Raw genomic sequence first — 15,570 nt, forward strand, 5'->3', positions numbered from 1 at the left:
GTCATTAAGTATACTTGAGTTCTGTCTCCAGCCCTGGTTCTCTAAGTTTCTGGTCCTGGGTCCTTTCATGAATTATAGCTTCTACCTCTAATTCTAGCCCCAGTCCCACAAACACAGGGGAAATCTGTGAAAAAAGTTTTACAGGGAGGCATGGGAACCTCCTCTGAGCTAGCCAATGCTGAGAGTTTTGTTTCCAGCCAAACTTTCATCTTACCCAGAATTCAGTGATGAGTTACCTTCTGACTTGTGGAAATCTTTTCCTACCCTGTGAAACTTCTGCTCGTTTCATTGTCATTAAAACTGTCTTCAAGTAGGTTCCCTGGTGCTACACAACAGATTTGGTAACTGTCTCACTCCCTCTTATAAAGGGATTAGGTACTTATTGCCCAAAGGACCATTCCAAGGGTAGCAGTGAGGTTTCTTCTTCTTTTTTTTTGTGAGGAAGATCAGCCCTGAGCTAACATCTGATGCTGGTCCTCCTCTTTTTTTTTTGTTTTTTTTATTTTTTGCTGAGGAAGATTGGCCCTGGGCTAATATCTGTGCCCATCTTCCTCTACTTTATATGGGACACTGCCACAGCATGGCTTGACAAGCGATGTGCCCGGGATCTGAACCTGCAAACCCTGGGTCGCTGCAGCAGAGCGCGCGCACCTAACTGCTACGCCACTGGGCCAGCCCCAGTAAGGTCTCTTCTAAGTGACAGTTGACCTGTCTGCTCTGTTCTAAAAGGAGTCTGACTTTGATAGGTGGAAAATGCCTGCCATGGGCACAGGTGGGGAAGAGTCCACGTATTTGCCCATCCTGGACCACACCCTTGTTGTCCAGGAACTGGCAAGTCACTCCAGTTTACTCGAAATGAGCATTGAATGGGTGTAGACAAATTACCTGGATTATTAAAGACAGAATGTCCAGAGGCCCACTCCCTTCCCTCCCACCTCCCCAGCAGTAAAGCTGCACCCCGAATACAGAACATTCCTAATCCTGCATGTCCAGTGGACTGTTCTCAGCTCTGTTATTCTAAGCTCTGACTGGATGGCTTCTCAGAATTCCTGCCTGGCTAACTGGTCATTTTTCCAGATGATGTGCTAGATAGAGAGATAAGATTTAGGATTCTTGTTCATGCAAATGAAATTTAAAGTATTTCTCTTGGTTGAGTTGTTGACTTAATAGAGAATTCTTAAGGTTTCTTTTGGACATTAAGGCTTCAGTCAGCAGCTGAGGTCATCCTGGAAATTTCTTAAACATCGTGGGATCTGTTCCGGAAATTCCCAGATCAATGAGGGCCTATGTGTGCTAGCAGAGAGAGGAAAAGAACCGGTGTTTGCAGAGTAGGACCCTGGGCCAGAACTTGTCACCATGTGACCGTGGACCACTCATTGAACTAAGGCTTCCCAGCCACACCCCCTGTGTGGGGGTGTTGAATTGAATGATCTACTGCATGTAGGAATGGGACTCACAACCTTTTTCCTTCCAAAGTAAATGCTATGAGCTGTTTTTGATAAATTTCCTTAAATCAGTTTTTTTTCCTAATTCAGAAGGACAGATTTTAAAATGAGATTTATTTAGGTTATAAGGAAGTGTCTACTCAAATAATTCCCAGAAATTGCAAGATGATTATTTTGATACTGTGTATCTATGTTCCTAGTGAAGAGTGAGAGCTAGACTCTTAAGAATCATATCAAATGTCAAATATCTCAACTCCTGATAAATAGGGGAAAAAAGAATCAATGAACCTGTTAGAGGTATTTTGGGGAGGCTCACAACTCAAGAATCCTCTAGGTGCTGAGCCCCCTGAGGGCAGGGAGTACCTGTATTCATAGGTATAGACTCTTCCGTGCCACATCAGCATTTGGCACATAATAGGCACTCAACGAATGTTTGTTGGGGTTAAATGAGAGCCTTTCTCCTATGACTTTGAAAGACGGGCAAAGGCGGATTGAATTCTCCTTAAAATACAGGGTTTTCTTTCATTTTCTCTCTTCTCCTCTCCTCACCTCCCCCTCCCTCCCTCCTTTTCCTTCCTCCCTCCTTTTCTCTCCCGCTCTCTTTCTTTCTTGTGTTAGATAATCTGAACAATTTGAGAGGATTTAAGACAGTTCCTCACATTTGGTAGGGCTCTATGGAGCCTGCCTGAAAATGAACATATTTCCAAATGTGTGCTGTAACGAGCAGGGGACCAGGCATCCAAGCCTATTCTGTGTACACTCTCTTGCCCAGAGAATATTGAGATTGGTACAGGTCAGGGAATCAAATTCTTGAGGACTGTATTAAAATTCCATTTATTGGAAGTGATGGAAACCCAATTAAGCAAAAAGAAAATATTTATTGCATCACCACAGGAAGGGCAGTGACATGCCGGACCCTCGAGTTTACTGGAACATGGACAAGAGTGCAGCCAGGAACCCTCTCTCATCTCTCAACACTGCCTCTTCTGCTTGTCCTCTTCCTTCAACCCACAGGCCGGAACTACTCTCTGGTTGCAAGTGCAGAAATCCCAGCGGAGGCTTCTGATTGGCCTCGCTTAGGTCACAGCCCGCCCATGTGGCTAGAATCACTGACTGCAGTGGGGGGAAGGGGCAGACCCCAAAAGAAGGGGTGCCTTTCCCGGAAGAAAGGAGGGTGCTGGGTAAACAAGCACGTGCATCTCCAGGGGCCAGGGAGTAGTCATAGAAACAGTGGACTGAATGAGAGCTATCGCTGACTAAGAAGCCCTGGTTTGCTCCTAAATATTCAGAGAAGTGGGATTAACTTCAGTGACTTCAACTCCGTGCACTTGGATACATAGAAAAAAGAAAAGAAATAGACAAAATAGAAAAATAGCAATATAAACGGTGCAGTCAATTCAGCTGGACGTTCTACTCACTGAGAACACATGAGAATGAGTGGGTAACATGAGTCTCATTGGTCTCATTTCCCGAAAAACAAATATCTCCTCTCCCTGACTGAGTGTACCATTTAAACATACGTATTTTTCGTAGAAACTGACACTTAAATTCAAGCCAACTCCTTTATTTACTGCTGAACCAGAAAAGCAGACATCAATTCCAACACTAGAAGGAAGCCAACCGTGCTGGGCTTACAAAGAGGCAGCTACTCAGGTGGTGCCTCCCTAGAATGTTCAGGGCCGTTTAGACTCTATGTGATTTTACCATATACACTGACTGATTTTAGAAACCAAACTCCTATAAGATAAGGTGCTTCTTATGTTTTTGTGTGTGCACTTGAGTGTGTTATTCAGATGAAATCTTACTGCGTCTCTTTCCTGTTTATGTAGGTATTGGGTGGAAATGGGAAGGATGACTAATGAGTAGATATGGGAGGTGGGAGATGTGACAGTATTGCAACAGAGGAGTTTTTATTTGTGTAGAGCTTCTTATGTTTGAATCATTTTTTAAAATTCTGCTTGATGCTTTAATAAGTGTTTTTGATTATAGACTCACAAGGCAAGGTTCTTTTGGATCATCCAATTCGGTCTTCCAGCTAATTCTTAAATCCCAAGGGATCATCCAGGGTGGGATCGAATACCCCAGGAACCTAGGACACCCCTCATTTAGAGCAAGCCTCTGGTCTTCAGATAACTCTGACCATTAGAGCGATGTTCCCTGTATATTGAGCCCAAATCTGAATTCCCGTAATTTATACCCTCTGATATTATATGTGCTCCCAGAGTCACATGGAAATCATCTAATCCCTCTTCCTCTTGGCAGCACTTCAAGCCTTTGAGGAGACCAGTCATGTCCCTACAAATCTCCTTTCTGTCTTCCCCTCCTTTATTTTCACCAGTTGTTCTTGATGAGGATGGTGATGATGATGACACTAGTAACAATAATCAACATTTATTGGTTACATATTATGTGCCTGGTGTCGTTTAAGCAATTTATATATATTAACTCATATAAATCTTGTAATAACCCTATGAGGTAAATACTATCCCCATTTTATAGATGAGGAAACTGAGGCAAGAGAGGTTAAGTAATGTGCCCAAAGTTATACAGCCTGTGAGTAACAGAGCCCCACTTTGAACCCAGGTGGTTTGGCTCTTGAGACTTCCCTCTTAACACCAGTGCTGGATGACTCTCCTGTGATGTCAGGTTGTCCCCATCTCTGTTAGGATGACATCCAGAAGTGGATACAGTGGTATGAGTCCTGTCTGTCTATGGACTGCATTTTTCTACTTAGTAAATTTCTATTAACGCTGTTTCCATTAGCTGCACGCTGTACCTTGTAAACACTGATGAGAAAGGATGCTCATCAACGTTCTTTGCCAATGTGGTTATGCCTGTGCCTCATTCAATGTGTGAGTTAACTCAGACCAAGCCAATTAAGACAATCACCACAGCTTTTTCCTGGTATTTGGGCAGCTAAAACTAGGGACCACATATCATAGAAGAGAATTCTCATTGTGTGTGAGAAACAACAACTTCTATTATAGCAGTCAGAGTCCATTATTTCCATCTTTGGATCTGGGGTAGCTTTCTGTAGCTGCTGTTAAATTCCAGAGAGTTAGCTAAATCATATGACTTCATTAGTATTTGGTTCTATAACCAGAGGCTTTTTTAAATTAATTAATTAATTAATTTATTTTTGTGAGGAAGATCAGCCCTGAGCTAACATGCATGCCAATCCTCCTCTTTTTTGCTGAGGAAGACTGGCCCTGGGCTAACATCTGTACCCATCTTCCTCCACTTTATATGGGACGCCGCCACAGCATGGCCTCACAAGCGGTGCCGCCGTGCACGCCCAGGATCTGAACCCGGGCCGCCAGCAGCAGAGCATGCACTTAACCGCTACGCCACCAGGCCGGCCCCCAGAGCCTTTTATTTTTTAAATGATTCCTGGTCTAATCTCTAACATTCTCTTTAAGAATTTGATTAAAGTTGAGTATCTTTGTAAAAATATTGACCAATTATTAAATATGGTGGACAGAAACTGATTTACAGGAAATAAACCCTGGGGTGTGTGTCGAAAGATAGACAGTTTTCAGAATTAACATTTTATAATGTTGCTATTACAAACATATTGGCTAACTCTGGAAACTGGCCTAAATTGCTGGCACCTAAAATAAAAAAATCTTGGAAGAAAATAATGACATTCAAGTCAGTAACACATAACTTGCTTTATTTTTGAGTGTTATATACAACCACCCTGAGAGCTATGTTCCAAAGCTCCCAAGCTCACAGTTGAATTTATATAAGCCAATACAACTCTGCTTGCACAATAGATTTTAAATTTTAGTGCAGATCATTAACATTGTAGAAGAGGGGATGGCAAAGTTACTGTGCCCTAGTGATGTCCTTGATTAATAAGAGGTGATGTAGATGATTAATAAGAAGTTGCACATATTGCCAAATTTTTAAATTTTTTAGTTTCAGTATGGACCACTGTGCTTCATAAGTCTCATTCATTTATCCATTCATGCATTCATTCAATGAACAATTAAGGGCTCATAGTCCTACTGATAAGTACTGGGAATACAATAAGACACAACCCTGCACCTTAACCATGTGATCAAATTTACCATTACCAATAATGGGTGTTGGTAATCAAATCAAACGTCACAATGTGCCTCCTGAGGTGATGCGCTCAGACAGACACAAGATCACTCTGTTGTTCCTTGCCAAACTTGTTTAACTGGAATCTAATCATGAGGAAACAATCAGGCAAATCCCAGTTTGGGGACGGTATACAAAACTGGTCTGGACTCTGTAAAAATATCAATGTCAAGAAAAGAAAAAAATAGGAAAAAAAGGCAAGGGACTGTTGCAGGATAACATTATAGGACATAATTGAATGCAATGAATGAACCTTGATTAGATCCTGGATTTTTTTAAAAGCTATAAAAGTTTGGATCATTGGGAAGTTTGAATATCTACTCTATATATTATATTATATTATATTATGTTATGTTATGTTATGTTATATTATATTATCTCTATTTTATATATTATCTTATTGTATTAATGTTACATTTTTGGAGTATGATAATGATATTGTAATTATATAAGAGAATGTCTTTATTTTTAGAAGATATATACTAAAGTATTAAGAGGTAAATGTCATGATGCCTAAAGCTTACTTTCAAATAGTTCAGCAAAAAAAAGATTTTATATCTGTATTGATAGATATATTAATATTCATTTTATATTATACATTGATTTTATATTATTAGATATATTAATGTCTATATTATGTGTATATCTAGCTATATATAATTATTTTATTAATTTCCTAGGGCTACCGTAACAAATTACCACAAGCTGGGTGGCTTAAAACAACAGAAATTTATTTTCTCATTGTTTTGGAGGCTAGAAATCTGAAATCAGGGTGGTGGGGGGGCCATGCTCCCTCTGAAGCGGGGCAGGATCCTTCCTCGCCTCTTCCAGCTCCTGGTGGCTGCCAGCAATCCTTGGCATTCCTTGGTTTGCAACTGCTTTGCTCCGATCATTGCCTCTGTTGTCACTTGATATTGCTTCTGTGTGTCTTTGTCCAAATTTCCCTCTTATTATAAGGATACCAGTCATTGGATTAAAGCCCATCCTACTCCAGTATGACCTCATCTTATCTTGATTATATCTGCAAAGACCCTGTTTCCAAATAAGGTCATATTCCTAGGGACTGGGTAGACATGAATTCTGGGGGAACACTATTCAACACAGTACAGTGTATAAAGATTTTATGGGGGGAGGGGAGAGGAAGGAAGAGTGTACAATGCGGCAAAATGTTAACAAATGAATTTTGATGAAAGGTGTGTGTTTATTGTACCATTCTTTCAAATTTTCTAAAGATTTTAAATATTTCAAAATAAAATAAAATTTGGAAAAAAATGCTATGCAAAAAAAAAAAGGGACACTGCCCTTGCCTCTAAGGCTATCTTGATGTTGTGGAGGGACATGCAACATGGTGATCTCAGTGCACGTGTGACAGGAACAGAGATGACTGTGTTAACTCAGCTTGGGCACGTTAGGAAGGGTTTCCATGAGAAGTGACACCCAACTGAACAGAGTTTTGAAGGACAGTGTAGGAATCAGCTGCAGGGTGAGGGTGCACTTGGGGAACTGCCCACAGGCCAGAATGCTTGGAGCAAAGGGCATGTGTGTAAAATAGTGGGCGTGGAGCCCGGAGAGAGGCAGGAAGTGTGTCATCGAGGATGCTGCATGGAGAGAATTGGCTTTCACCAGGAAGACCAGGAGGAGCCAAGGTCTTTAAGCAAGGTATAACCTGAGCAAATTTTTGTTTGGGGGCTGGGAGTGTGTAGAAGCCTGGAGACAAACCAGTTAGGAGACTAGTGAGACAAGCCAGGTAAGAAACCAGGGGCATCAGAGGAGAGGAGGGTGTGTGAGAGCTGCGGAGGAACTAAAACTGAAAGGGCTTGGCTGCTGAATGGGTGAAGAGGTTGCAGAAGAGAGAGGGAGAGGGAGGCTTGGGTGACTGGGTGGGAGGTGCCGCCCTTCCCTGCAGCGGTACAGGAGGAAGAGAAGGAAGGGCTGCAGACAGAGGCTGGTGGAGGATAAAGGCTATGCTCCATTTGGACGTTCTGAGCTTGAAGGGTTAGGTAATGGGCCTCAGTGAGGTCACCTGAAGTCCAGGAAATGGACCTGGCCTGGTGACTCATGCACATATTGGTATTAAGTGAAATCGTGGATTTTGAAAAGATTTCCCAGTTAGAGTAGAGAGAAGACAAATATAGTGACAAGTAGAAAACTGGGCATGGAACCGTGAGAAACAGGGCAAAAGGAGAAGGCCCAGCAAAGGAGACCAAGGAGAAGCGGACAGAGAGGCGGGAGGAAAACAAGGAGCATGGCGTCAGGGAAGTCCAGGAGGGGGGTGTTTGTGAGAAGGAAGTGGACAGCAATGTCACAGAGCACACAGGGGGCAAGGACAATGAGACTGACGTGAGACCTCTCCATTTTGCAATTGGGAAGTCTGAGAGAACAGTTTCAATAGGGCAGAGACCAGATGGCCAAGGACTGGGCATTTAATTAAAAATGAGGAAGCATAGAGCCAATCAAGGCAGAATGTTCTTTCTAGAAACTTGGCTGAGAAGAGTGGACAGATAGGACAATCGTTCCCACAGGGCAATAGTTCCAGTTTTCACTGAGATGGTGAGGCCGGGGGCTAGAGGAGAGGGAAGGTGTGAGCCTTGGACCTCCTCAGGGCCTCAAGAGGGACAAGGGAGAGGAGGACAGAGACCAGGCGAGGTCATAACCACAGAGACTGTGATTGGGTTGGACAGGAGAAAGGAGGAGGAGTTAGCCAAAAGGAGGTGAGAACAGAGTTACACATGAGGGAATTTGGAAGCAAAATGATCAGCAAAATGAAAATTCAAAATGAAATGTGGAGTTGGAGGGAGAGATGGGGGCCTAAACATTATCAGCCGAAGGGATCAGTATTCCTCCTTAATTAATGCAACATGACTTCTCCCTGCCCCATTCATCAGGTACCTGCATGGAGGGTGTTAGGTTTCAGCGTCACCTCTTACAAGGGTTGCTTCGATAGATTTGTGGCCAGGAGTCCCAGAGAACAGCTTTCCATTAATACCACTGATACAGGGAGTTGGGTTAGTGGGCAGCCACTGAGAGCTTTTTTGTTTGTTTATGAGAGAGTAAAACATTTTCCCTCCCTGTATTACATTAACTGTTAAATATCCAAGTGTTGTGGTAACTGGCAGAGGGCTGTCTGCTCTGGAATTTATGAGATGTGTTGGCTCACAAACAGAGCAGTCTGAAGGCAGGCATGACTGGACGGAAGCAGGGCTCAAATGATTTCCTCTGAAATGAATTTCTTTCTCCATTTCTCTTTCATGCTTCCCTGGCAACAGTGCCATGTGCAGCCCCCTCGTGGGGTTCCCAGACCTCCATCCTTCCAGATTTGAGTCCAGTGCAAGAGAGCAATCATCTCTATCCCAGCTCCAGCAGAAGCCCAGCCTAGATTGGCTTAAGGGAATGTGATGTGCTGACCACTCAGGCCCAGGCCCACTGTCTGGGCTGACAGTGGCAAAGAGGGGTCCCACTGAGGAAATGTGGGCACAGTGAACGGGAAACCATTGATGAAGGGATGCTGGAGACTCAAAACCACAGAATTCACAGCATCTGGCTTAGGTCCAGAAACTCTGGGTAGAATTTTAAAAAAATTGTTTAAATGATTATAGATTTACAGGAAGTTGCAAAAAATAATACAAAGAATCCTTCACCCAATTGCCCCCATGGGTATATCTTACATAATTACAGTACAATATCAAACCCAAGAATTTGTCATTGATACAATGGGTGTGTATAGTTCCATGCCATTTTGTCACATATTTAAATTCATGTAATCACCATTGCATTCAAGACACAGGACTTTTCCATCACCACAAAGATCCCCCTCATGCTACCCCTGTCATGTCATTCCTCACCCCCCATCCCTAACTCCTGGCAACCATTAATCTGCTTTCCATTTCTAATTTTGTCATGTTAAGAATGTTATATAAATGCCATTCCTTTTTATTGCTGAGTAGTATTCTGTGGTATGGATGTACCACAGTTTGTTTAACCACTCACCTACTGAGGACTATATGGTTGTTTTTAGTTATGGGCTATTACAAATAAAGCTGCTGTGAATAATGGTGTACAGGTTATTGTGTGGACACAAGTTTTCATTTCTCTGGGATAAGAGCCTAGGAGTGCAATTGCTGGGTCATATGCTAACTGTATGTTTAGTTCTTAAAGAAACTACCAAACTGTTTTCCAGAGTGGCTATAGCATTTTGCATTCTCACCAGCAACGTATAAGTGATCAAGTTTCTCCATATCTTTGCCAGCATTTGGCACTATCACTAATTTTTATTTTAGTTAGTCTAACAGATATATAATGATATCTCAATGCAATCTTAACTTGCGTTTCCCTAATGGCTAGTGATGTTGAACACCTTTTCATGTGCTTATTTACTACCATATATCCTCTTCATTTGAATGTCTTTTCATGTCTTTTGCTCATTTTCCAATTGGATTGTTTGGTGTTTTTTTTAATGTGGAGTTTTAAGAGTTCTTTTAGTAGAATTATTCAAGGTTCTTTTTTTTTTTTTTTTTTGGTAAGGAAGATTAGCCCTGAGCTAACATCTATTGCCAACCTTCCTCTTTTTGCTGAGGAAGATTGGCACTGATCTAACACCTGTGCCCATCTTCTTCTATTTTATATGGGATGCCTGCCACACCATGCTTGATAAGCTGTGTGTAGGTCCATGCCCAGGATCTGAACCTGCGAACCCTGGGCCGCCAAAGTGGAGCGCAAGAACTTAACCACTACGCTAAGAGGCTGGCCCCTTTCAAGGTTCTTAAATGTCCTTCTTCCAACCATAGAACCTATTCTAATTTAGCTCTTACGAGCAGAGTGTTGATATTAAACCCATCCTTTTTTCAATATGGATGCAAGGATCCAATCCTTTATTATTCGACAGGGCCATTTTCCCCTACATAACATTTGAAAATATTCTGCTGCATCCTCTTCTCTTCCCCAGCCATGCCTGGAGCCTTCCCCATGTGCTGCCTGCAGAGCAGCCTGACCTCTAGCCTTAGACGTCCTCCTGAGCTTATCTTGTTTCGTGAGCTGAAACCAAGTCTTGGGATTTGTACCTCTTTTCCTGGATCCACAAGCCAAAGGATGCAAAAAAAAATGCTAGTAGGTTTCTGTGCACTGCTGCTCTGTGCACCAGCTAGTTTGGGGTCTGTCTGCTATCCCAAAAGGCAAAGAGTAAATGGGAGAGGGCAGAAACTTACAAATCTGTTGTCCTAAAGACAGTGCCCCCCCCCCCTTAACCTTGTCAATTTGCAGCCACAGGAAGGAAATAAAAGAATGTGAGAGAGAAGGCCTCTGGGAGGAAGTCTTGAGTACACTGTACACCCACAGGACAATGGCCTTCCCTGACGCACTGAGTCTCTGGCAGGCTATTTTTAACTGCCACATTGTAAGGTCAATGTTTGCACTTTGATAAGTATCCTGTCCAATGGTTTATTCTAAACGCTGGCCTGGGAGGTTACCATAAGAGCCTAAGAGTGGTACGTGAGAGAGAAGTGGGTGAGTGAAATACAATAATCCTGTAGCTGCCCGCCCTGATATCCATGACAGATCAAACACTCAGTGTGCATTGTGTTCCACTGCTTGCATCACCTGGTCATGAGTTGTCAGTGGAATTTGTGGAATGGACTGTTCTCTTGGAGTCACCCAATATCCCTGAACAATGAGAGCACACATTCTTAGTTTTATGTAAGAGCTAATAAGAAATGTTCCATCCATCAGATCTGAAGCAGGGAGCTGTCACTAATGCTTGACTGCCTCCCTATCTGCCTTCCTTCTCGCTCTTTCTCCTTCTCCTCATCCTCCTCTCCTGTCTTTAAGGACAAATATTTCTTTGTTGGTTTTTCTCATTGAATACTCTTCTAGAAAAAAGGCATTAAGTTATGAGGTAACTATTGTGAGGCCCAACCTTACTCGTACACTGAGATTTAGGAGCTGAGAAAGTCCCTTCTCCAACTGCAATATTTCAGGGTTTTTTGGTTGCAGGTAACACAAAGCCCAACTCAATGCAGGCTAAATAAAAGAGACTGACTGACTCAGCCTGGAAAGTTCAGAAGCAGTGGTTTTAGTGTCGATTTGATTTAGTAACTCACCAGATGTCATTTCTTTACCTTCTATGTTGTCAGTTTCAAGCTAAGGCTGGCTGCATGTTTCAGTGCTCATCTCCAGAGAGAGGACGCCTGTCCTTAGTGCTGGCTGATCGCCCAGGACCAACCCTTCTGGCCCAGGAACCAGTCCCTGCAGTAGCAGAGGGGGGCTCACCCTGGAGACAGAGACGTTGTCACCATGGCTGCTTCACAGTGAAGGAAGGGTGGAGTGGATACCAGGGTGACAACCACAATGCCCACTGCTACATCTCTTAAAAAGTTTCTTCTAATTCCTGCACTGAGGATTAAAACTCCTTTAAGAGGGCATCAAGTCTCACATTCGGAATTTGAGATAAAATTGAAATAGAAGCAGCGAATATACACTAAAATGTGTTGAAGGAGTAAATTTTTATTATCTCAAATGTCAGGTGAGATAACACATAATTTTATTTTTCTGTAATTGAATTAAATTAACTTATGAGCCCCAATTTCTATTTGTTAATAGAAAACTCAATCTTTCTAATTCAAGATAAATTCAATTACTTCTGGTTTAAAACCTGGTCTTTTTTTTTTTTTGAAAAGCACTGGTGAGCATTTAATGAACCTCCCTCCACGTGACACCAAGCCACCAGAACACACACCCTTGATCTTCTCCTTGGCTCTTCTGCTGAGGAATTTGGCCTTCACCATGACAGTCTGCTTTTGGGAGCTTTTCCTTCCCCAGAACTTTGTAGTAGCCCTAGAAGAACAGAGAAAAAGGTTGATAATACACCTGGCAGGTACCAACCCCCTGATGGGTATGAGGAAAGATGCCCACTAGCCCACTCCATCTAGGAGCCAGTGAGGCGTGTTCTGATCTGGGTACTACTGGGGGCACTGATTGCCCTCACCTGTAAATCAAGATCAGCAGATTGTCTCCGAGGATGCCAGCACACCAGGACAAGGGTTGTGTCAGAATGTGACTCTAGTCTCAGGAAACCTAGTCCTTCTTGAGTAAATTCTTAATCAATTCAAGATTCTTCTCCACCTCCCCCTCTTTTTTTTTTTTTAAACCTTCTCCCTAAGGATGGTCTTGGTTCCTGGCATTCTTATGTATGATCTTGACGTTTAAGGAGTGGGCAACTGTGAGGTTCTCCTTGTGAGGAGGCCTCTTCTGAGCTGGCTTTGGCTTTTGTCATCTGTCCTCACTGCCATCCACTGTTGATGTCCATAGTCTACCCCTGCTGTTTGGCTTCTAGTCTACCATAAGGGCATTCCCAGTCCATTGGCTTTCTCTCAGCCAAACTCTTGCCCAGTCTCATGGGGGCAGGGTGTGAGCGAAGCCATGGGAAGAGGTTTGTTGCTCTTCTGTGCTGTTTTGATGCTGCAGGAAACATGGAGGTGGAGGTGGTGGGTCTATCTCAGATGGTCTCTCTGGCTTGACCTGTCCTGCTGCCATTGCTTCTCTTCTAGATCCCTGAATGTTGCATAGGGCTCTCTGTGAGAATATTTCCTTGCAGGATTCTTGATGGGGAATGTAGGCACAAGTCCTGCTCTGAGATCCTCAAATCCTTCTGAGAGTTTCTATCACCCCTACCCCAGGGTTTGGACTTTCCATCAGCCATCCTGAAGAATAACTTGCTCTCTGGTTTTTTTTCTTGCTTTTTTTCCAGCCCAGCAAAGATTTTTCAAAAAAAGTCAACTCTCTGTCTAGTTGGAGGGAGGGGAGGTTTACATTATTTTCATTCTTTTGACTCTCTTGGTTATGGCATAATCCCTACTACTTAGTAGTTTTGCTCTAGGTCTGGACATTGACCACAGTCATGTGATTTACAACTGTTCTCTCAGCTTTAGCAATATAATAGATCATTCTCACAAATTGAAGAGTATGGTATACTCAAGCTTTATTTGTTATTGATTTTGTTCCTGGAAACACATTTGTCACAATTACCCCTTTGCTGGGGCTCCTGGTCCAATTCTCTTGGAGCGGTGATCTATATCAGAGATCTGATATTCACTTTTTTCTTCAGAGATTTTTAACATTGAAAAAAATGGTCTGGTCTGAAAAAGCCATTGCTTGCAAGGCAAATGGGAAGGCATTTAGGAGTAAATGACATCTGTTTCTGCTATTTCAGTAATGGGCTAGTTTTATAAAGCACAGATTAGAAAAGGGTTGGATAAACATTGGGTAAAGTCTGGTTGAATACTTTCAGTGTGTGGTGTTGCAACTTCATGTCCATTTCCCTTTTTCTGTGGGGAATATGCTTCATGAAGAGGCACCTAGATAGTCTAGGCTCCTAGAACAAGGCTTAGATCAGCTACTGTGATGGCCAGTTCACAGCCGCAGCTGTTAATAGGTCTTGTTAATAGATACACACCTCTTGGTTCCTTCAATGTTTAACTGAGAGTAAATACCACTGAAATGGGTAGGAGTTTCCTTAGGATTAAAACTTGTGTATAGTTCTGTTATCTTTAAATATTTAGTTGCTTTTCTTCTTTTGTCAGTAGATATTGAATCTAACATTCTAGGTGAATAAGTAATAAACATTCACAAGATGAAAAATATAACTTGGAGGAAGGAAACCCAAGGAGAGGTTTTGTCTCCAGGTAGAGGGACAGAGCACAGGAGGTCTTTAACTCTCACACCCATACAAGCTTCTGATAAACTGACCACGGATCAGAGAGGACCAGCTGAACAAGTAACACTCAGATGAGAAGCCCTGCTCACCCTTGTGGACAGGGATGGTCACACATGGGAGGCTGGGTACTGACTAGCTGGTCTGTAGAGGAATATCCTCCTAACCAGCTTCTCAGTGGACTCAGATGTATAAAAAGGAATGTACTCACTTTCCCAGATTGCCCTGGGGTATGTTAAATTAGGCTGCACAATGACCCCCAATCGTTCTAGTGTAGTAATAGCTGGGCTGTTTGCTTGGCTTTGCTATTTCAACCTCCCACACTCTCCCAATCAGAGTGTACATGTAATAGAATCATTTTACAGTGTAGCCAATGAGACGACACCATTTCCATTAAAACATGAGTCAGATGATGACCCTAAAAGCCCTGAACACTAAAAATACAATCCAATAGGATAACTCAATAAAGTGAGGGTGTGGGCCGGCCCCGTGGCTTAGCGGTTAAGTGCACGCGCTCCGCTGCTGGTGGCCCGAGTTCGGATCCCGGGCGTGCACTGACGCACCACTTCTCCGGCCATGCTGAGGCCGCGTCCCACATACAGCAACTAGAAGGATGTGCAACTATGACATACAACTATCTACTGGGGCTTTGGGGGAAAAAATAAATAAATAAATAAAATTATTTAATAAATAAATAAAAATAAAGTGAAAGTGTGTCCCATGTCCCAACGACAGCATCATAGAGGAACTCAGCTACATTCACTCTTCAAACAAAGACAAATATGTTTGTGAGAATTTTACAACACCATACAAATGAGTTGATGGCACACCGTGGTAGAAAGCAGTGGTCGAGAGCACAGTTTTTGTAGTTATAGCCTGGGATTTATTTTTTTTTTTTTATAATTGTATTTATTTATTTATTTTTCCCCCAACGCCCCAGTAGATAGTTGTATGTCATAGCTGCACATCCTTCTAGTTGCTGTATGTGGGACGCGGCCTCAGCATGGCTGGAGAAACAGTGAGTCGGTACACGCCCGGGATCTGAACCCAGGCTGCCAGCAGTGGAGCGCGTGCACTTAACCTCTAAGCCATGGGCCGGCCCATAGCCTGGGATTTAAATCTCAGCTTGGCCACTTTCCTAATCCCCACAAGAGACTTACTCCTGTCCAAACTTGAGCTTTTCCTCCAGTGTTCTGTGAATGATGTACACATGTGCCGAGAGATTGTTCCTCTCAGCCCTTGGGGAGGTACTGAGATGGGAAAAAAATTGAAAACGTCACCAAAATCTGAGCTTCCACATCTACCAATCATAATTGT

General features: G+C 42.8%; 1 protein-coding gene and 1 non-coding gene across 7 annotated transcripts in view; one reads left to right on the plus strand and one right to left on the minus strand.

Annotated features, from left to right (window-relative positions):
- Window positions 1–15,570, plus strand: part of SHROOM3 (shroom family member 3) — a 316,032-nt gene that overhangs the window by 79,104 nt on the left and 221,358 nt on the right. The gene's annotated exons all lie outside the window — the stretch shown is intronic.
- On the minus strand, window positions 12,484–12,613 carry LOC131409878 (small nucleolar RNA SNORA3/SNORA45 family). The gene has a single exon (XR_009221065.1). It is a non-coding gene; the product is annotated as a small nucleolar RNA SNORA3/SNORA45 family (small nucleolar RNA).

This window comes from Diceros bicornis, chromosome 8 (assembly GCF_020826845.1).
Source record: "Diceros bicornis minor isolate mBicDic1 chromosome 8, mDicBic1.mat.cur, whole genome shotgun sequence".
In the NCBI taxonomy this organism is placed as follows: domain Eukaryota; kingdom Metazoa; phylum Chordata; class Mammalia; order Perissodactyla; family Rhinocerotidae; genus Diceros; species Diceros bicornis.